Genomic DNA, 18,440 nt, shown 5'->3' with positions numbered 1-18,440 from the left:
TATAATGTTTAAGCATTCTGGTTGTTTTGTTGATTGTTTCTCCACGATTATTGGATGTGTTAAGTGTGCCCTGTACCTGTTGTCGGGGAGGGGAGGACGACAGGACTGAAGTGCCTGGATGACACAGAGCGGAGCGTGGAGAACCGACTTTGATGCATCAGTTAAGAGCCATTCAGGGTTTGCTTTCTTGAAATTCAGATAATTCTAATTGAAACAACCTGCAACGTTTATTTAATTTTCAAACTAGCACAATGACTTATCCTGCGCTTTACAGGCTGCGAAAGGCCAAACTTGGCATCACTGAACCTTGGATTTACCTCCTATTCTCCTCAACCTGCAAAGCTGGCCTTACCCTAGATTTTTGAATAAAAGATTAAATCACGGTATTAACAGCATCTGTGTAACAAATTTGAAAGGAATCATAGCAGTTTCAGTGGTGAGGCAACACGGCCTAGGGGAACATCCTCCTTTTAACGATGAACAGCACCTTTTGCGCCTCTCGGTACAGTGGCAGGTTGCCTCAGCACACAGCGCTGCTCAGCCTGGTCCTGTACGGGGGATATTTCGGCACGGCACCGTCACATTGTGAGGGATCTAACAGAGCTTCGTTATAGAACTACAATAACCTACTACTCGTCGTTCGTTAGGATGCTATCCTATGCATGGACCGTGCTTTTGTGGAGTCCTGGAAGGGTTGGGAGGAATTATGTATTCCGTCTTAAACAACTGATGTAAAGCACGTCTATTAAATGTGATTCAGTGCCTCCCTGACTTTGTGGAGCTTAGGGGACAGTTCAGTAGGGTGAAGACTACTCTCTGTGTATTGTACAGAGCCCCCATCTATTCAGCAGGGTGAGGACCACACAAATTAAAATAAGTTATGGACGTGATAGCAGAGGCTATTACAAATATATAAAAATTCATTAGAAAAGAGAATAGTGCCAAAGGACTGGAGGACAGCTAATGTGATTCCTCTGTATGAAAAGGGAGATAGAACAAGTCCAGGGAACTATAGACCAATTAGTTTAACATCGGTGGTAGGAAAGATAATGGAATCCTTACTCAAAGATGTAAGAAAAACATCTAGAAACTGAAAATACAATAAAGAGCAGTTAGCATGGATTCCAAAAGGGAAGGTCATGCTTGGCCAACCACATTGAATTCTGTGAAGTAACAGAAAGGGTAGATAAGGGTAATGCAGTATATGTAATATATTTGGATTCGAAAAAGCCTTTGATAAGGTACCTCATAGTAGACTCGTGACTACGGTCAGAACATGTGGAGTCAGGGGACAAGTAGCAGAATGGATCTTTAGCTGGCTTCAAAATCAGAAATCAGAGAGTAGGGGTCAAAGGTAGTTACTCAAATTGGCAAACAATGGGAAGTGGTGTATCACACGGATTGGTGCTAGGGCCACTGTTGTTCTATATTTACGTAAATGATTTGGACTCGGGAATCGAAGTACAATTTCAAAATTGGTAGGTGACACCAAATTGGGGCATGTAATTAATTCAGAGGTGAACTGCGACAAAATGCAGGAAGACATTAATATACTTGCCGAATGGGTGTGTAATTGGCAAATTAACTTCAATATAGATGTGTGTGAGTTGGTACAGGTACCGTTTAGTAGGAAGAATAAGGAAGCCACATGCTACTTGGAAAATAAGTTTCTAAATAGGATAGAGGAACAGAGTGATCTGGGGGTACAGATACAGAAATCACTAAAAGTAACGACGCAGGTTGATTAGGCCATTAAAAAAAGCAAACAAAGTGCTGGGGTTCTTTTCTAGAAGGATAGAATTAAAAAGCAGAGAAGTTGTGTTACACTTGTATAGGACCTTGGTTAGACCACACTTGGAGTACTGTGAACAGCTCTGGTCTCCATATTATCAAAAGAATATATAGAGGCACTGGAGAAGATGTAAAAAAGATTTACGAGAATGATACCAGAACCGAGAGGTTCTACCGATCAGGAAAGATTGAACAGGCTGGAAAAGAGAAAACTGAGGGGTGACCTGATATGGGTCTTTAAGATTATGAAAGGGTTCAATAGGGTAGATGTAGAGAAGATATTTCCACTTGCGGACAAAACCAGAACTAGCGGCCATAAATATAAGACAGTCACTGATAAATCCACTAGGGAATTCAGGAGAAACTTTGTAACCCGGAGAGTGGTTAGAATGTGGAACTCGCTACCAGTAGTTGAGACGAATAGCATAGATGCATTCAAGGGGAAAAGAAAGCAAGAAAGAAAGACTTGCATTTATATAGTGCCTTTCACGACCATCAGACGTCTCAAAGTGCTTTACAGCCAATGAAGTATGAAGTGTAATGCTGTTATAATGCTGCTACACTGGGAAGCTAGATAAGCAGACCAGTTGGGCCAAATGGCCTGTTTCTGTGCTTGGTAACTTTGTAAGGGCTACGCTATGTAACTGTACAGAGCCCCTGTCTATTCAGCCGAGTGCAGGTGCTTTTTTCTATGTATAAATTATTCAGCTCCTGGGCCAACTGCAGAATTGTTACCGACACCCCATCATTTAAAATACATCACAGAAACAGGTTGAGATCACCGTAAAACTTAACGAAAAGCAATTCAGCTGTAAACTGCTCGGGTTGCATCTCTCCGCCCCCAAGTGTGGCGGCAGACTTTGCAGATACATCTGGTTTGATTCACACCAAGAGTTCTGAATAAGTGCTGGGCGAGGTGTTGCTCAGGTCTCACAGCATGTCTCTTAATAACAAAAAAAGCACCGAGTACATGATGGGACAATAAACATTCAGTTCAGGCAATTTTTCCTCTAAATGTCAAGGATGCGCTCCCTGACCCACGAGCCACCCTCTGGAAGAACGCCTGCTCCTTAAATGGATGTTTCTTCATTTTGTGAGCAGCCACTCTGTCCTATTTAATTAAATGGACAGGCAGGCCAGTAGAGCACAGAGGATTGATGTCAGCTCGGGTCCTCCCTTGCAATCCATGCACTCACTTCAATTATTAAGAAGCTGTCACATCTTGTCATCCTGCTCCTTGCCAGTTAACCATTTCCACCACAGGGACCACTTTCCTGCTTCAATCTGGTATCACCCAACAGCTGAAGACGGATTTGCTAACTGTGGGACTTCTTCCATCCCCCCCACCTGCCCATCCACCCCCGATGTTCTCCCACTCCTGTCCCCTGAAGGTGCCACCATTTCCCGAGGCGTGCGCCCACGAGCACCTTACCCGAGTGACTGTCCTTTATACCCGAGTGTCAGGTATCAGCCATGGCTCAGTGGGTAGCTCTCTTGCCTCTGAATCAGTAGGTTGTGGGTTCGAGTCCCACTCCAGAGACTTGAGCACAAAATCTAGACTGGCACTTCCGTGCAGTACTGAGGGAGCGCCGCACTGTCGACAGTACTGTCTTTCGAATGAGGCATTAATCCGAGGCCCCATCTGCTCTCAGGTGGACGTAAAGGATCCCATGGTGCTATTTCAAAGAACAGCAGGTGAGTTCTCCCCAGTGTCCTGACCAATATTTATCCCTCAATCAACATCACTAAAAATAAAGCTGATTATCTGGCCGTTGCTGTTTGTGGGTCCTTGCCGTGCACAAATTGGCTGTCGTGTTTTCTACAGTGACTACACTTCAAAAGTACTTCATTGACTGGAAAGCGCTTTGGGACATCCTGAGGTTGTGAAAGGCGCCATATAAATGCAAGTTTTTCTTTCTTTTAACCAACCGTGCCGGTCATTATGGTCGAGCTGAGACCAATTAACCGAGCACACACCGGGGATCGAACCTGCAACATTTCTGGTCCATGAGTTCTAGTCTCGACTGTGAACCATCGGGAGAGCTGGTAATTGCAGTTTTATTGATAAAAGATTAAATACCAAGTTCAGATCAACTCATGTCGCATTACCACTGAAAATTATGATTGTTTCAGAATGCCCATGGGAAAGGCTTGAAATCTCCTTATTTTCTCAGTCGGCAAGTAACTGCTCATTGGGGTACAGAACCACAGTTCCCAGGTTCAATCAGACAGGGTGGCTGTTAGGCGTGCCACCATTGGTCCTGTTGTGAGGGGTTGAGGGTCAGGGCTCCCATTTCTGCTCACTATCCAGTGACTCCTGCAGAGAAATATGGATGTATTATATTACCAGATCCCCTTGGCATTGCTCACAGTGGATTGGAGGAAGCGTGTTATATGACAATAAGGGCATTATGCCACTTGACGCACAAAGTACTTTCAGGGCCACTGATGTTTTTGGAGCCACTTTCATTGCTTTTGATTTGCACATGCCTTACCGCTATAATTTTGGTTTGCGCCTGTTTTACATTGAACCAATCAAAGAAGTGTAACAGCTGAAGTGTGGCCAGAAATAAATGTGCCACTTAGGGGAAGAGTGCTATAGGTAACTGTTTTACTAACTGCTCTAAGGGGACGAATCAATCAGTCGCCAGTGGATACTTTGACAAATGGCTCCGTTCACCAGTGAATGCGATGAGCGGGCGGAGGAGGGTTATCTGGGCACCTTGAGAAAAACAAGTCATGCCCAACATCCAACTGACCATTCATTCTGTACTGCTGGTCATGTGTTTTAATGTGTTAGCATATCTGCCTGCTTGAGGGGATGGAACAGGTAGCAGGGAGACTTTGAACAGTGTTGCTTCATCTCTGGCACCTGGGTTTGGAAAGGGAACAAGACAAATGCCTTCCTGCAATGGTTAAACTAATCCCAATCTGAGGACAGCACAATTTTATCCGGGGATTCTCTGACTCCAATAGGATTGAACGAAGTACTTTAAAATGATACTGATAGCCTTTCATGAAAAATAAATCAACAAGTTGGCACGAGATGAGCAGGCACATCTGTTAAGGTACAGCTCTCAACAAGATCAACTGGCCTCCATTTACTCACTGCTGCTCCTCTCCTTGTGCCAAGATGGTTTACCCAAGGGCCTGGCATAGTAGAAGCCAACTGGTGATTTTTATAACCCATCTGACCCACCCCCACTCACTCAGGAGACCGGCCCATCAAATCCTTGCACAATCTCCCCGAGTGAATGTTCAAATCCCCACCACATCAGATCCATCACATTGCAGAGCTCGGCTAAGTACACCAACCAGTGGGTCCTCCTTAATTGGCACAGTTGGTTGTAGTTACAATTATTGTGATTCAATCGCGAAAGACTCACAAACCTAATTTATTAAGTGTAAGTTCAGCAATGGAGCAAGCTGTCCTACCAGGCCACCATTTTAAGTTTGGGCAGATTGGGCATCAGACAATCAGAGCCCCATAGGCTTCTCGTGATGGCTCCTGCTCCAGGTCATCTGCAAGGAGCTGGGGATTGGGATACATTGCAGAATTTCTCAAGCGTTTTCCTTTAAAAATATATATTGATATCCGAGAAACATACAACACAGAAGGAGGCCATTCGGCCTGACGTGCCTGTACTGGCTCTTTGAAAGAACAGTTGTGATTAGTCCCACATCCCCGCTTTCAATCGTAGCCTGGTAATTTACTTATCCTCATCATCATCACAGGCGGTCCCTCGAACGAGGATGACTTGCTTCCACATGAGTTCGCAGATGTTTCAATGAGGGACCCGAGGTTTCAGTCCTAAACTCAATTTGAAGGGTGGAAGATGCCTGTGCGTGGATTTTTTTAACGTGTGGTGACCGTTGCACATCAGCCACCACACGGGCTCGACAGAACTAGGTCTTGGTCCAGTGACAAGGGTTAACCAAGATGACTGGAGACCAGCTCTGCTGCACGGACCCAGTGCGCACACATATCGCAGTGTGGGCTGGCCCGTGCTGCCCCTGGGCCCTCGGCTCTTCTGGGCCCCGTACCCTCATTCGCCGCACCTCCGCCATGATCTCGCGCCGCTCCTCCGGCACAAACATTCATCGCACGCTGCATCGTGGCGGAGAAGTGGTGAGAGATCGTGACTCATCCTCAAGTTCTGTACAACTCCCTTTTGAAACTATTTATGGAATCAGCTTCCACCACCTTTTTAGGCAGAAGGTTCTAGATCTTTTGCCAATGATTTTAAATCTATGACCTCTGGTTATTGACCCAATCGCCAGTGGGAATATTTTTTCTCTATCTACTCTATACTCACCTCTCATCATCTTGGAAACCTACATTAGGTCATCTCTTAAGTGAGACAACACCCCTTTAAAAGTGTCCCCAGCATTCTTCTCCAGCATGTCAAAGGAACATAAGAAATAGGAGCAGGAGTAGGCCATTTGGCCACTCGAGCCTGCTCCGCCATTCAATAATCATGGCTGATCTGATCTTGGCCTCAACTCCACTTCCCCGTTCGCTCCCCATAACCCTTGACTCCCTTTTCTTTCATAAATCTGTCTCTCTCCACTTTAAATATATTCAATGACCCAGCCTCCACAGCTCTCTGGGGTAGAGAATTCCAAAGATTCACGACCCTCTGAGAGAAGAAATTCCTCCTCAGTTCCGTTTTAAATGGGCGGCCCCTTATTCTGAAACTACGCCCCCTAGTTCTATGGAAACAATATCTATTGCAGCAGCCTCTAGCTCACCCAGGGCCTCTTCCTGTAACTTGTCTTGTGCTGCCATTGCCACACCTCCAGTTAGGACCAATGGTGAGAAATGTGAAATCAGAAAAGGAAGGGACGGGGAGAATAATGAAAATTTGGAGAATAATGAAAATTTAAATAATAAGGGATGAAAGGGACTAAATGAGGGGTGCACAGAGAAAAAGAGAATGGATTGATAGAATCATAGGATGGTTACAACACAGAAGATGCTGATCGGGATGGAGGGAGGGGGCTCGTGTGGAGCATAAACACTGGCATAGACCAGTTGGGCTGAATGGCCCACTTCTGTGCTGTAAAATCTTTGTCAGTCAATGTAAAATAATTCCTCTCTTTTCTTTCAGAAGTTCTCTTGAGAAGGATAAGCTGTAAAACAATCTGTTAAAACATTTATAATGGGAAGCTCCCCTGATAGCTCAGTCAAAAAGTGCATTTTCCAAAGAGAACCAAACTACAGGGTACATGCTTCAGGAAGCTCTAAGGCTCCGTCCTCAGGTCTTTTCTCAATTAGCTGATCCCAGCTGGGGTATGGATTGTGGGGCCGAAATTCAGCAGCACAAGAAAGTGGGCGCACCTATGAGTTTTTTCTGTCTTTACCGCTGAGGTTCCATGAGACAGCCTGATGATCGATTTTCAGGACTTTGACATTTTTTTCAAATTCCCACCGGAAGTCGGTCATAGTGGGGGGCGTGAGTTCGACAGGAAGTCAGGCTGAGGGGCTGTATTGTTGGGACTCCGCCGCTGTCAATCAGAGGTGGAGTGGTGGTGATGATAAAGGGGAGAGAATCGGCCATTTTAAATCTTTGGCCACTGGGCCACCAGGGAGGGTTTCAGGCGGGCCAGCGGCCGAGCTCTTCAGCCGCTCTTTCCTCCAACCACTGTCTGTCCCACCTGCGACAGAGATTGTAATTCCATTATTGGACTGTAGAATCACCTGAGAATTTACTTTTAGAGTGGAAGCAAGTCTTCCTCGATTTCGAGGGACTGCCTATGATGATGATGATGATGGTATTCATAGCACTTCAGACGCAGTGGGTCTGAGGGAACAACCCCAAGGAAGATATCACGGGGCTTTGTGCTAATGGTCGAATCAGAGATCTGTGCAAATCTGCACTCCCTTCAGTGTTAATAATAAGCACCTTTGAATTCCACTCAGCAATAATTGTATTGTTTGGAACTGCCCGGCAATGGCGGTAAATGTGCATATCACAGCATACTACGAAGAAAAGTCACAGATTGTGAGTAAACAGATTGTAAATATCCCTACCAGGCTAAGTTAGCCGGTCCTTTTGACAGCTTGACTCATTCCAGCTCATTCTGGTGGTATTAGTCAACCTCCAGCTCATCGCTTTCCTGTAAAATCGCACTGCCGAATATGATGAAAGTTTCAGCACTAAAGTGCGTTGACTTATTTGTAACGATAAGTGCTTTGCACTTTGTGGGCTCAAACACGAGCTTCCATGGTCAAGAACGGTGGAAAAGGATCAGGTTCCACTGTATTGTCTGCTAACGCCGGATTGTCTACCCACACTCAAACCCAGATTTTCTGATTGGCATTGTTTTAACAAATGCCAGCATTAAAATAACATCGCTCGGAAAATCTAGGCCTTCACTGTCTTGACTGCATGAGCAAAAAGAGCACTTGAGTCAGGTGCCAGAGGGCTGTGGGCAAATGCAGAGCTGTACCACCAGCTTTCAGAGAGAAGAAAACTTCAAAGGGCGAGAGGGGAATTTTTTTGAAACTTGCAAGTTGTTTTCTGTGCTTAGGCCATCGTCAGGCTACAGGCCGGCCAGTTAAAAATAACAATGGTATTTCCCAAGAATTCTTCAATTCAGTCAAGTGCCTAAGGTGAACCTTCTTCGTCCAAGAGCTCTGGGTTAATTGGAATCACTGTTTCCTTGAGATCCTGGGTGTTCCCTGCCAGTGTTGATTTCCTCTGTAGGCATCTTTTAGGACTTGGATCCAGTCATTCAGGCATTTTTAATACCACGAGTAGCCAGCCTGCTAACAATATGGCCAAGATCACTGGCATTTCATGGTTGCTTGCCATGCCCAGGTAATCAAAGTCTCATATTAAAATGCCTGACACATTGCTGTTGGGCATGTTTTATTTTGATACTCAGTGTAGTAATGATGCCATGCGTTTCAGGTAGTCTGGGGACTTTCGATACAACCATCAACCACAGATAAAAACAAACAGAAAAACTCTCCTTGGGGCTCCGTCTATAAATAGACTGTGTGTTGTCTGAGTCACACTGACCGACAGGTCCCAATTCAATTCCAGGTTTGTGCTGCATTAGGTGGTGTGAGCTGAGGCAGTAATTACCCTAAAGTGACCCCCTGAGGAATATAAAAGGATATATTGAAAAGGCAAGGAAATGGGATTAGAGGAGATAACTTCAATTGAAGAGCTGGCAGCAGCAAAGACGCAATGAGCCAAATGGCCGGTGTCTATGCTGTAATTGCTATGTTGCCCTCCCCCCAACGGGAAAGTGCAAGTGTGTGAATGTTGGACAAGGCCATTCATTCTTCATTCACAAGTCTAGACAGTGAGGGTCAAAGGGCCATTCAATGGTGGAGAGTGTGGTACAGGACTTGATTAGAATTTTACAGTGCCACCATCTCTGTCTACTCTTACGGCACCATGTTCTTGTGTGCTGAGCTTGCATATTTCAACAGAAGTTCAGGAGCAGGAAGAGAAAGGTTCAGAACTACGGTGATGCAGTGACCATAGCAGCACCAATAGAATGGGAATGGTGGGGAGGAATTGTTACAGCTTCTGACACATCTTGTGGTTCTGGATTACTCTTTTGTAAGTACTCGAAGAGGATAAAACTGGGCAGGGGCCACCCCTTGTATGTTTTGAGATGAAGGAGGTAGCTCAATAAATACAACAAAACTCAATAGATTCAGCTGAAGTTAGCCCTCGTACCCTGGAGCCATTGCGCAGTAATGGAGCTCTTCTGAATCATCATTAATTTAGCCTTTAACTAATCTTATTAAAGGAGAAGTCTTCCAAAGTTACCTTTAATGCTAATTCAATTTGAACAAGGAACAAGAAATTAGTTCGGAAAATAAATAGCCACTTAAGTAAACTTTCGATGAGACGACTTAATTGGGAGCCTGGATCAATTCAATTCAGCCCATTATATCAATGAGGTTTAATGCACTGCAACTCATGCAACCAGAGACCCTTCAATGGATTGCTGAATTCATTGGAAAGTTCATACGCTGCACTTATGTCACATCAAATGCTGCTGGATGCGCAAACCATCTCCAGCACAAATATGCACCAGAGACAAAGGATGGCTATTCTACGTTCAGCACATTTTTTAAGATCATGTGCTCACAACTTCCATCCCTCTTGCGGTACTATGGCTGAACTTCTTCTTATTCCCCTTGTCCTACGATGGGTCAATGAAATCTGGTATCCTTCAACTGCAAGTCTAGCCAACGATTCCCTCTGTTGTGATAAATCTAATGATATTAGCGTTTCCTTTCACAGAGAGTAGTGAGCCTCTGGAATGTGTTGCCGACTCTCTGTATGCCTTCAGGTGGCAGTTGGACTGGTTCTTGACTGGGACATAAATCGTAGAAGGTAAGTGGTTTTATAGATAACACGTGATCTATCTGATCTCCTGGACTAGTTTTGATCGCCTGGGGGGTGTTGGAGAGGAATTTTCCAGAGTATCGGAGGTAGGAAGTGACTAGTCAGGATGCTCCAACCATCGGGAATGTAGAGCGGCCTTGATGGACCAGCTGCTCTTTTCCTGCCCGTCATTTTTGTATGTTTCATATATGTTTTAAAACCAAGAATGTTACCTAATATCTGTCTGAAGCTGAACCACACAGGCAACCTTGGTGTCATATTTGACTCTGAAATGAGCTTTTGACCACATATCCGCAGCGTAACTAAGACTGCCAATTTCTACCTCCGTGACATTGCCCGTCTCTGTCCTTGCCTCAGCTCATCTGCTGCTGAAACTCTTCATTTGTGCCTCTGTTAGCCCTAGACTTGTCTATTCCAATGTATTCCTGGCTGGCCTCCCACAGTCTAACTTACGTAAACTTGAAGTGATCCAAAACTCAGCTGCCCGTGTCCTCACTCGCACCAAGTCCCGTTCACCCATCACCCCTGTGCTCGCTGACCTACGTTGGCTCCCGGTTAAACATTCTCATCCTTGTTTTCAAATCCCTCCATGGCCTTGCCCTTCACTATCTCTGAAATCTCCTCCAGGTCCATAATCCCCTCCCCTGCCCATCACCCCCACACCTCGAGATATCTGTGCTCCTCTAATTCTGCCCTCTTGAGCATCCCTGATTATAATCACTCAACCATTGATAGCTGTGCCTTCTGTTGCCTAGGCTCTAAGCTCTGGAACTCCCTGCCTAAACCTCTCCGCCTCTCTACCTCTCTTTCATCCTTTAAGACGCTCCTTAAAACCTACCTCTTTGACCAAGCCTTTGGTCACCTGCCCTAATTTCTCCTAAAGTAGTCGGTGTCAAATTTTTTGCCTTATAACACTCCTGTGAAGCGCCTTGGGATGTTTTACTATGTTAAAGGTGCTTTTTAAATACAAGTTGTTGTTGTTATAACAATTTCATTCATTTTTTTACAGCCTTATCACCTAAGGATTGCGTTTAATGTCTGGTGAACCTTTACCCACCAAATCCCTCTGCCTTTCCACAGCACTGAGCCTACTTCCATCAGAATATAATCACTGCTGTTATTTTTCCAGCAAACTGCATCACCTCACATTTATCGACACTGAATTCCATCTGCCACATCTTAGCCCATTCCACTGCTTCGAAATCATGAGTCATGACACAGTATCCGTCTCTAGGATCTCCAAAATGGAATGTGCTGCCTCTTACAGGCTTCGGGCTTTTAAGACCTAAGCTTGACATCACCTAACGATTATTTCCTGATTTCCCTCCTCTTCTCCCAGAGGTTTCTCAACCTTGGCGGTGCCCTGAACTATGGACCTTGGCCTTTGACCTTGGATCCTCAATGCAAGAAAGAACAGCAGGAAGGGCAGCTCAGCCTGCCTCTACAGGTCAGCAGTGCAGTGTTGTCACTTCCTGACTTTCCCCAGTCACTGGCGAAGACATGGGGATAGAAATTCCACTTGGCCGGTAGCGCACAAGGGGCCGTATCGTATCTTCTGCCCACCATGTGAAGGTATAAAGGCGCATATTACGACCTTAAAGTAACCGCATGTGTTTGTGCTGTTGTGGAATCCTCTTCGCAGTATAAACCAGACACTATCTACCTGAGGAAATATTGCAGAATCAATACTCAAAGCATTGTGGACACTACATCATGCCACACATGCAAAGTATAGAGCAAAGAGCTGAGACCATGCTTGGGGGCTGGTGGAGATTACAGAGATAGGGAAGGACAAGGCCATGGAGGGATTTGAAAATAAGGATGAGAATCTTGAAATTGAGGCGTTGCTGAACCGGGAGCCAATGTAGGTCAACTAATGTTGAGTTTATATACAGAACTGTTTCAAATACAAGTGGCTGTGTGACAGTCTTGGCTCCCACTGCTGTGAACTGCATGGTGTTTGCACTGCAGGCAGATTACACAGCACCTATAGCAACACAAAAGCAATGAAGCACGGCCAAATACTCTATGGTCACGTGAGTCTCGCCACCGATATGAAAACGGCACTTCTGGACCGTACAGGCTGACAGAATGAGCAGAGAATGACAGCTCCTGGGTCCAAAGTCAACCGTTGCTATTGATGTTTGCTGCTGGCATTGAGTTCACAAGACGACATTTCCACCCATTGGAGGCATCTTGGTTATATTTCGAAGCTACCCTGAAGCCATTTCCTCCTGGGCTTTGGGTAAGTTCACAGTGACTTTTATGTAGCACCCTATCGGGTCTGTCCAAAAATATGTTCAAGTGATTCACAAAGGGCAGTGACTATTGTTATAGAAGCAGACATGGCAGCCACCTTTGCAGAGCAAAGTCCCACAAACAGTATGGGATCAATGATCAACTCACCTGTTTTTGCTGATTGTTGGTTCAGGGAGGGATTTTGGTCAGGACACCATGAGACCGTCCTGCTCTTTAAACAGTGCCATGGGGACTTCCAAAGACATGTGAACATCCATAGGATGGCACCTCTGACAGTGACACACTCCATCGTACTGCACTGGAGAGTTAGTCTAGATTACATGCTTCAGTCTCCGTGTGGCCTTGAAGCCGCCACTTGCTGATTCATTCTTGAGTCAGAGGAAGCTTTAATCTGCTATTCACCCTCCTGTTTTGGTGCCAAGCTTTAATCAGCGCTGCTCCTCCTCAAATCAATTTCCTTTCTAAATGCTTCAATCGAATGTGGACTCATTGGGCCCAAGTTTCCACATGATTTGCACCTGATTTTTAGGAGCAACTGTGGAGAACGGACTATCTTAGAAATCGCAATTCTCCACATTTTTTTTTCTGCAGTTCTAGTCAGTTAGAACAGTTCTACTTTGGAACAGAATTTTTTCTTCAAAAGGGGGCGTGTCCGGCCACTGACGCCTGATTTGAAAGTTTCCACAGTGAAAACGTACTCCAAACTAACTTAGAATGGAGCAAGTGAAGATTTTTGTAGAACTGAAAAAACCTGTTCTACACATTAAAAAATCAGGCGCAGGTTACAAATTAGGCGTCCAGAACGAGGTGGGGGGGGGGGGGCGGTGGGAAGGGAAGTCATTAAATTCTATAATAAATCCCTATTTATACTTATACAAATATTATACAAATAAATCCAACCTGAATAAACATTTATAAGCAAAGAAAAGATTAAATAAACCATCTTCCTACCTGTGTGAAAGTGCTTCAGGCTGGCCTTTCGGGACCGAAGGCTGAACGGGCCGGCCCGAGACTTCAGGCAGGGCCCGTCCCCAGCACCAGATTTACAGGTAGGTGGCGTTGGGTTGGGTCGGGTCGGGGAGGTTCGGTTCGGTTCGGTTCGGGGCGGGGGGGGGGGGCGGGAGAGGGAGAGGGATAGAGAGAGAGAGAGAGAGAGAGAGAGAGAGAGAGAGAGGGGGGGGGGAGGGAGAGAGAGAGAGAGGGGGGGAGGGAGAGAGAGAGAGAGGGGGGGAGAGGGGAGGAGGTCAGGTCCGATCCAGTCCGGGAGCGGGAGTCGGGTCGGGTCCAGTGGGGGGGGGGGGGGTCGGGTTGGGGGGCAGGAGCGTGGGTCGGGTTGGGTCTAGTCGGGGGGGCGGGGAGCGGGAACAGGAGCGCGGGTTGGTCGGGTCAGTTGGGGGGGGGGGGGGTGCGGGTGTCTGGTCTGGTCCGGAGGCAGGGGGGGCGGGGAGCGGGTGTCGGGTCTGGTCGGGAGGCGGGGGGGGCGAGGAGCGAGTGTCGGATCTGGTCGGGGGGGGGGGGGGAGCAGGAGCTGGCCGTGGGAGGAGCCTTATTCACGCAGCCCCAGTGAGACCATTCAGCCAGGGCTAGGGGCTGCGTGCTTCGGGCCCCTCCCACACAGTTCGGCGCCTGGAGCTACTGCACTTGCGTGCCCACTGTAGCGCATGTGCAGAGGTCCCGGCACTGTTTTCAGTGCAGGGACCTGGCTCCGCCCCTCTACAGCTCATGCTGGCTGCGCCGAGGGCCAGAGGACCTGCAAGTAGGTGGAGAATACCGAGGATTTTTTTAGGCTCACTTTGTGGCGCGAAAAACGGGCGTCCAGCTCGGAGGGGCGCCCGTTTTTTTTCTTGTGGAAACTTGGGCCCAATGTGTTGGGTTTCTGCCTTTTTCATAAATAAACAACTTATAAGCATCAAGAGGTTGACTGATCTAAACCTAGTCACTAAATTGGCAAGATCTGCTCTCCAGCAATATCATGTCAACAAATCTTGGAATGCTGACTAGATCTGGAATTTTACAACATATTTTGAATATACTAGGCCGGAAAACCTAATGATTAAACCAGTCACAATCGAGGCTTGTTGACTGGTTCAATGACAAGCTTCCAGGATTTGTCAGATGCTTCTCTTTATCAAATCTAAACAAGACATCATCCAAATTTGCTCTCGAAAGGTCAATAAACTGCTCAAACATAAACTCCCACTGCATCATATGGGCAATAATACAATCATTGAATTACCCCACCTACTCAATAGCAAGGCGCTCACAAATATGTTGACAAGGTCACTATTGATGGGACTGTAGAGGGAAGTTAATCCCGCTTCTCTCCCAGGCTGTAGGGCTGCTTGATTCAGCATAGTAGAAATTGTTATATTTAGTCAAACTGTCCTGAAGTGTTTGATGCAACACTGCAGAAGGAACTTTGTCCTCCCAACTCTTGCACCTAAAGACACGGACATGCTAGGGTAAGGTTTCCTGGGATACGCATTACTCCTCATAACTCACACAGGTGGCCACTCTTTACCGGAGAGCATCGGGTGCAAGTGTTGACAGGCTATTGGGCTGTGAGGACATCACAACTGTATGCTCACAGGTTGGTAGAGCTGTTGAGTTGGGAGTGGCTTAGCCAGTCACGTGATGTTCACGAGACTCAATAAAACCCCAGCCAGTTGGGTTTAGGGGAATCCACGATGAGGCAGGTTGTTGTGAGCCCAATGAATGAACTGGTAATGTGTAATGTGATTGTTAAATCTTTTGCTAATAAACCAACTAGTTCTTAATAGCAATGTGTTCCTATGAATTCTTAAGCAAAGAACCCATGAATCAAATACATTACAACAACCAAACCTGCTCCCATCCTCACCCAAAGCCCACAGGTGCACTTTCCAGTCGGGAACAAAGCATAATGGTCAAGAACAAGAAGTTCCCAGAGAAACATAGAAACATAGAAAATAGGTGCAGGAGTAGGCCATTCGGCCCTTCGAGCCTGCACCACCATTCAATATGATCATGGCTGATCATGCACTTCAGTACCCCATTCTTGCTTTCTCTCCATACCCCTGGATTCCTTTAGCCGTAAGGGCCACATCTAATTCCCTTTTGAATATATCTAACGAACTGGCCTCAACAACTTTCTGTGGCAGAGAATTCCACATGCTCACAACTCTCTTGAGTGAAGAATTTTCTCCTCATCTCGGTCCTAAATGGCTTACCCCTTATCCTTAGACTGTGAGCCCTGGTTCTGGACTTCCCCAACATCGGGAACATTCTTCCTGCATCTAACCCGTCCAATCCCGTCAGAATTTTATATGTTTCTATGAGATCCCCTCTCATTCTTTGAAATTCCATTGAATATAAGCCTAGTCGATCCAGTTTTTCTCCATATGTCAGTCCTGTCATCCCGGGAATCAGTCTGGTGAACCTTCACTGCACTCCCTCAATAGCAAGAATGTCCTTCCTCAGATTAGGAGACCAAAACTGCACACAATATTCAAGGTGTGGTCTCACCAAGGCCCTGTACAACTGTAGTAAGACCTCCCTGCTCCTATACTCAAATTCTCTCGTTATGAAGGCCAACATACCATTTGCCTTCTTCACCGCCTGCTGTACCAGCACGCCAACTTTCAATGACTGATGTACCATAACACCCAGGTCTCGTTGCACCTCCCATTTTACTAATCTGTCACCATTCAGATAATAATCTGCCTTCCTGTTTTTATCACCAAAGTGAATAACCTCACATTTATCTACATTATACTGCATCTGCGATGTATTTGCCCATTCACCTAACCTGTCCAAGTCACCCTGCAGCCTCTTAGCATCCTCCTCTCAGCTCACACTGCCACCCAGCTTAGTGGCATCTGCAAACTTGGAGATATTACATTCTATTCCTTCGTCTAAATCATTAATGTATATTGTAAATAGCTGGAGTCCCAGCACTGAACCTAGTGGTACCCCACTAGTCACTGCCTGCCATTCTGAAAAGGACCCGTTTATTCCTGCTCTCTGCTTCCTATCTGCCAACCAGTTCTCTATCCACGTCAATACATTACTCCCAATACCATGTGCTTTAATTTTGCACACTAATCTCTTGTGTGGGACCTTGTCAAAAGCCTTTTGGAAGTCTAAATACACCACATCCACTGGTTCTCCCTTGTCCACTCTACTAGTTACATGTTAGATTCCCAGTTGGTGCTGATCTCAGTACAAGGGGCAGGGAGGAGGAAATGTAGATTTAACTTCCTCCCTTCCCCTTGTACTGAGATCAGCACCAGCTGGGAATCTAACATGGGAACTTCTGGGCTGAGTTGCTCACTGGCTGCCGCACATACTTTCTGCGTCATCACATTGAAGGAGCCTTACTTGGTCTTGAACCTGTGCTGTAGCTGATCTGCCGAGTCTTGATGCAACTGTACTCTGATCTAAATCACATCGCAGTCTACTGGAGCATCCGGCATGGACACTGGATCCACGAAATGAGAACTGCCCCGTCCTTACACGATAAAAATAACATTTCATACTACGCTTTCAAATAGCGGAGAAATCACCTTCGCGAACTGGAGGCAGGGCACGTCCTACTCGCAATTCTGCAACCGTCAGCCACCGGTACATTGGGTGGGATCTGCGCCCGCACAGCAAGATCCCAAAGCGGCCCGGCTGCAAGCTTAATGTAAAATGTGGGGGGGGGTCCCCGCGAGACTGGGGGCCCAGAAAGCCTACAGTTGCCAGTTTTCGAGAGACCTGGCAGTTTTATTTTTGGTTTGTAGTTGGCTTTTCAAAGGCTGTGCTTTAGGTTCAAGCCATCTTCGCACAGGTCACGCACAGTGTAAACGTAACTGGTGGAATCACCCTCAAGAGAACAGATACTTAATGAGACCTCTTTCGGTATAAAGATGTGAAACAAATAGAGTAATTGAGATGGCATGAAGATGACAGTTTTACCATCATTTTTCTGTCTGTCCGACACCATCGCTGCGACACGCTATGTTCCTTGCTTATAAAATTGCCGCTCGTCTCCAAAGAGCAAGCTATTGACCTTTCATGTGCGACTAAATGCTGTAAGCACCGTGAGATAACCAAAGATCCAAAGGGTTTGACGCCAGTGCAAGGAGAGACAATCAGACCAGATGAAAACAGGAAACGAGAGGGATGGTGGATGAATTGCTCGGCAGCTCAATTGCAGCAAAGCATTTAGCCTGTAACAATCTGAAATAATGTCTTAGAGGCTGGCTAATTCTCAGCTAATGAGCGCCCAGCTTAACATAACTCGGGCTGAACTGCATGTCCCCCGAATGACATGGAAATATGAATCTGACTCAGATTAATACGGCGTGGATTAATCGGGAACTCTTCGCTTCAGTGGAGAGGTTTGACTGCAGCTGGCACTGGATGAACCTTCTGCAATTAACTCTTAGCTTTGCCAAAGGCTCGATGTGATGCCGCGCTGTGCAGACTGGGTCTGTGCTGAGTTTACTGATTTGCGCCAGGGCGGTGCGGGAAGTTACAGTTGTCACCAACACCTGAGTTAGGGGAGGGAGGGGCAAAAGGCAAGCGATTCCTGATCGTCATCCAGGGACTCACTCTTTGCTGCTTGAAAGTGAATGGGGCCGGAGTAGGGGGGACATTGAAGGAGGACACGAACAGACTCGGTTGACATCTACCCTCCCAACAATTAGGCCTAGATTTTTTGATCAGCAATATCTAAAAACTGCTGTCAACTGTGTTACAATTTGGGTTAAAATAAAGCTGATTCACAAATGCAAGCCTTCCTATCTAGACCAACGCATGCAGGGTGGGCATCTGGGCATCCCGAGGTGCCAGAAGAATGCCCACCCCTGAAACTTCAACCCCTGCAAATGATACTATCTTCAGATGAGGAATGGGAAAAGAAGTGGGTTAAAAAAGAACATAATCCGAGAATTGAGCTCAACTCGATCTTTAGCAATTTGAGCTTATTTTTTTTTAAGGGTCTGTTAACATTGGCTGAGGGCTGTTTGTAATGCCTCTCCGCCCCTT

The 18,440-nt window shown here is 46.2% G+C and overlaps 1 protein-coding gene across 18 annotated transcripts in view; it reads right to left on the bottom strand.

Annotated features, from left to right (window-relative positions):
* Positions 1–18,440, bottom strand: part of LOC139228683 (receptor-type tyrosine-protein phosphatase S-like) — a 592,821-nt gene that overhangs the window by 327,840 nt on the left and 246,541 nt on the right. The window lies entirely within an intron of this gene.

This window comes from Pristiophorus japonicus, chromosome 18 (assembly GCF_044704955.1).
Source record: "Pristiophorus japonicus isolate sPriJap1 chromosome 18, sPriJap1.hap1, whole genome shotgun sequence".
Classification (NCBI taxonomy): Eukaryota; Metazoa; Chordata; class Chondrichthyes; family Pristiophoridae; genus Pristiophorus; species Pristiophorus japonicus.
Note: the sequence above shows the minus strand (reverse complement) of the source record. Positions and strands in the feature narration are given on the sequence as shown.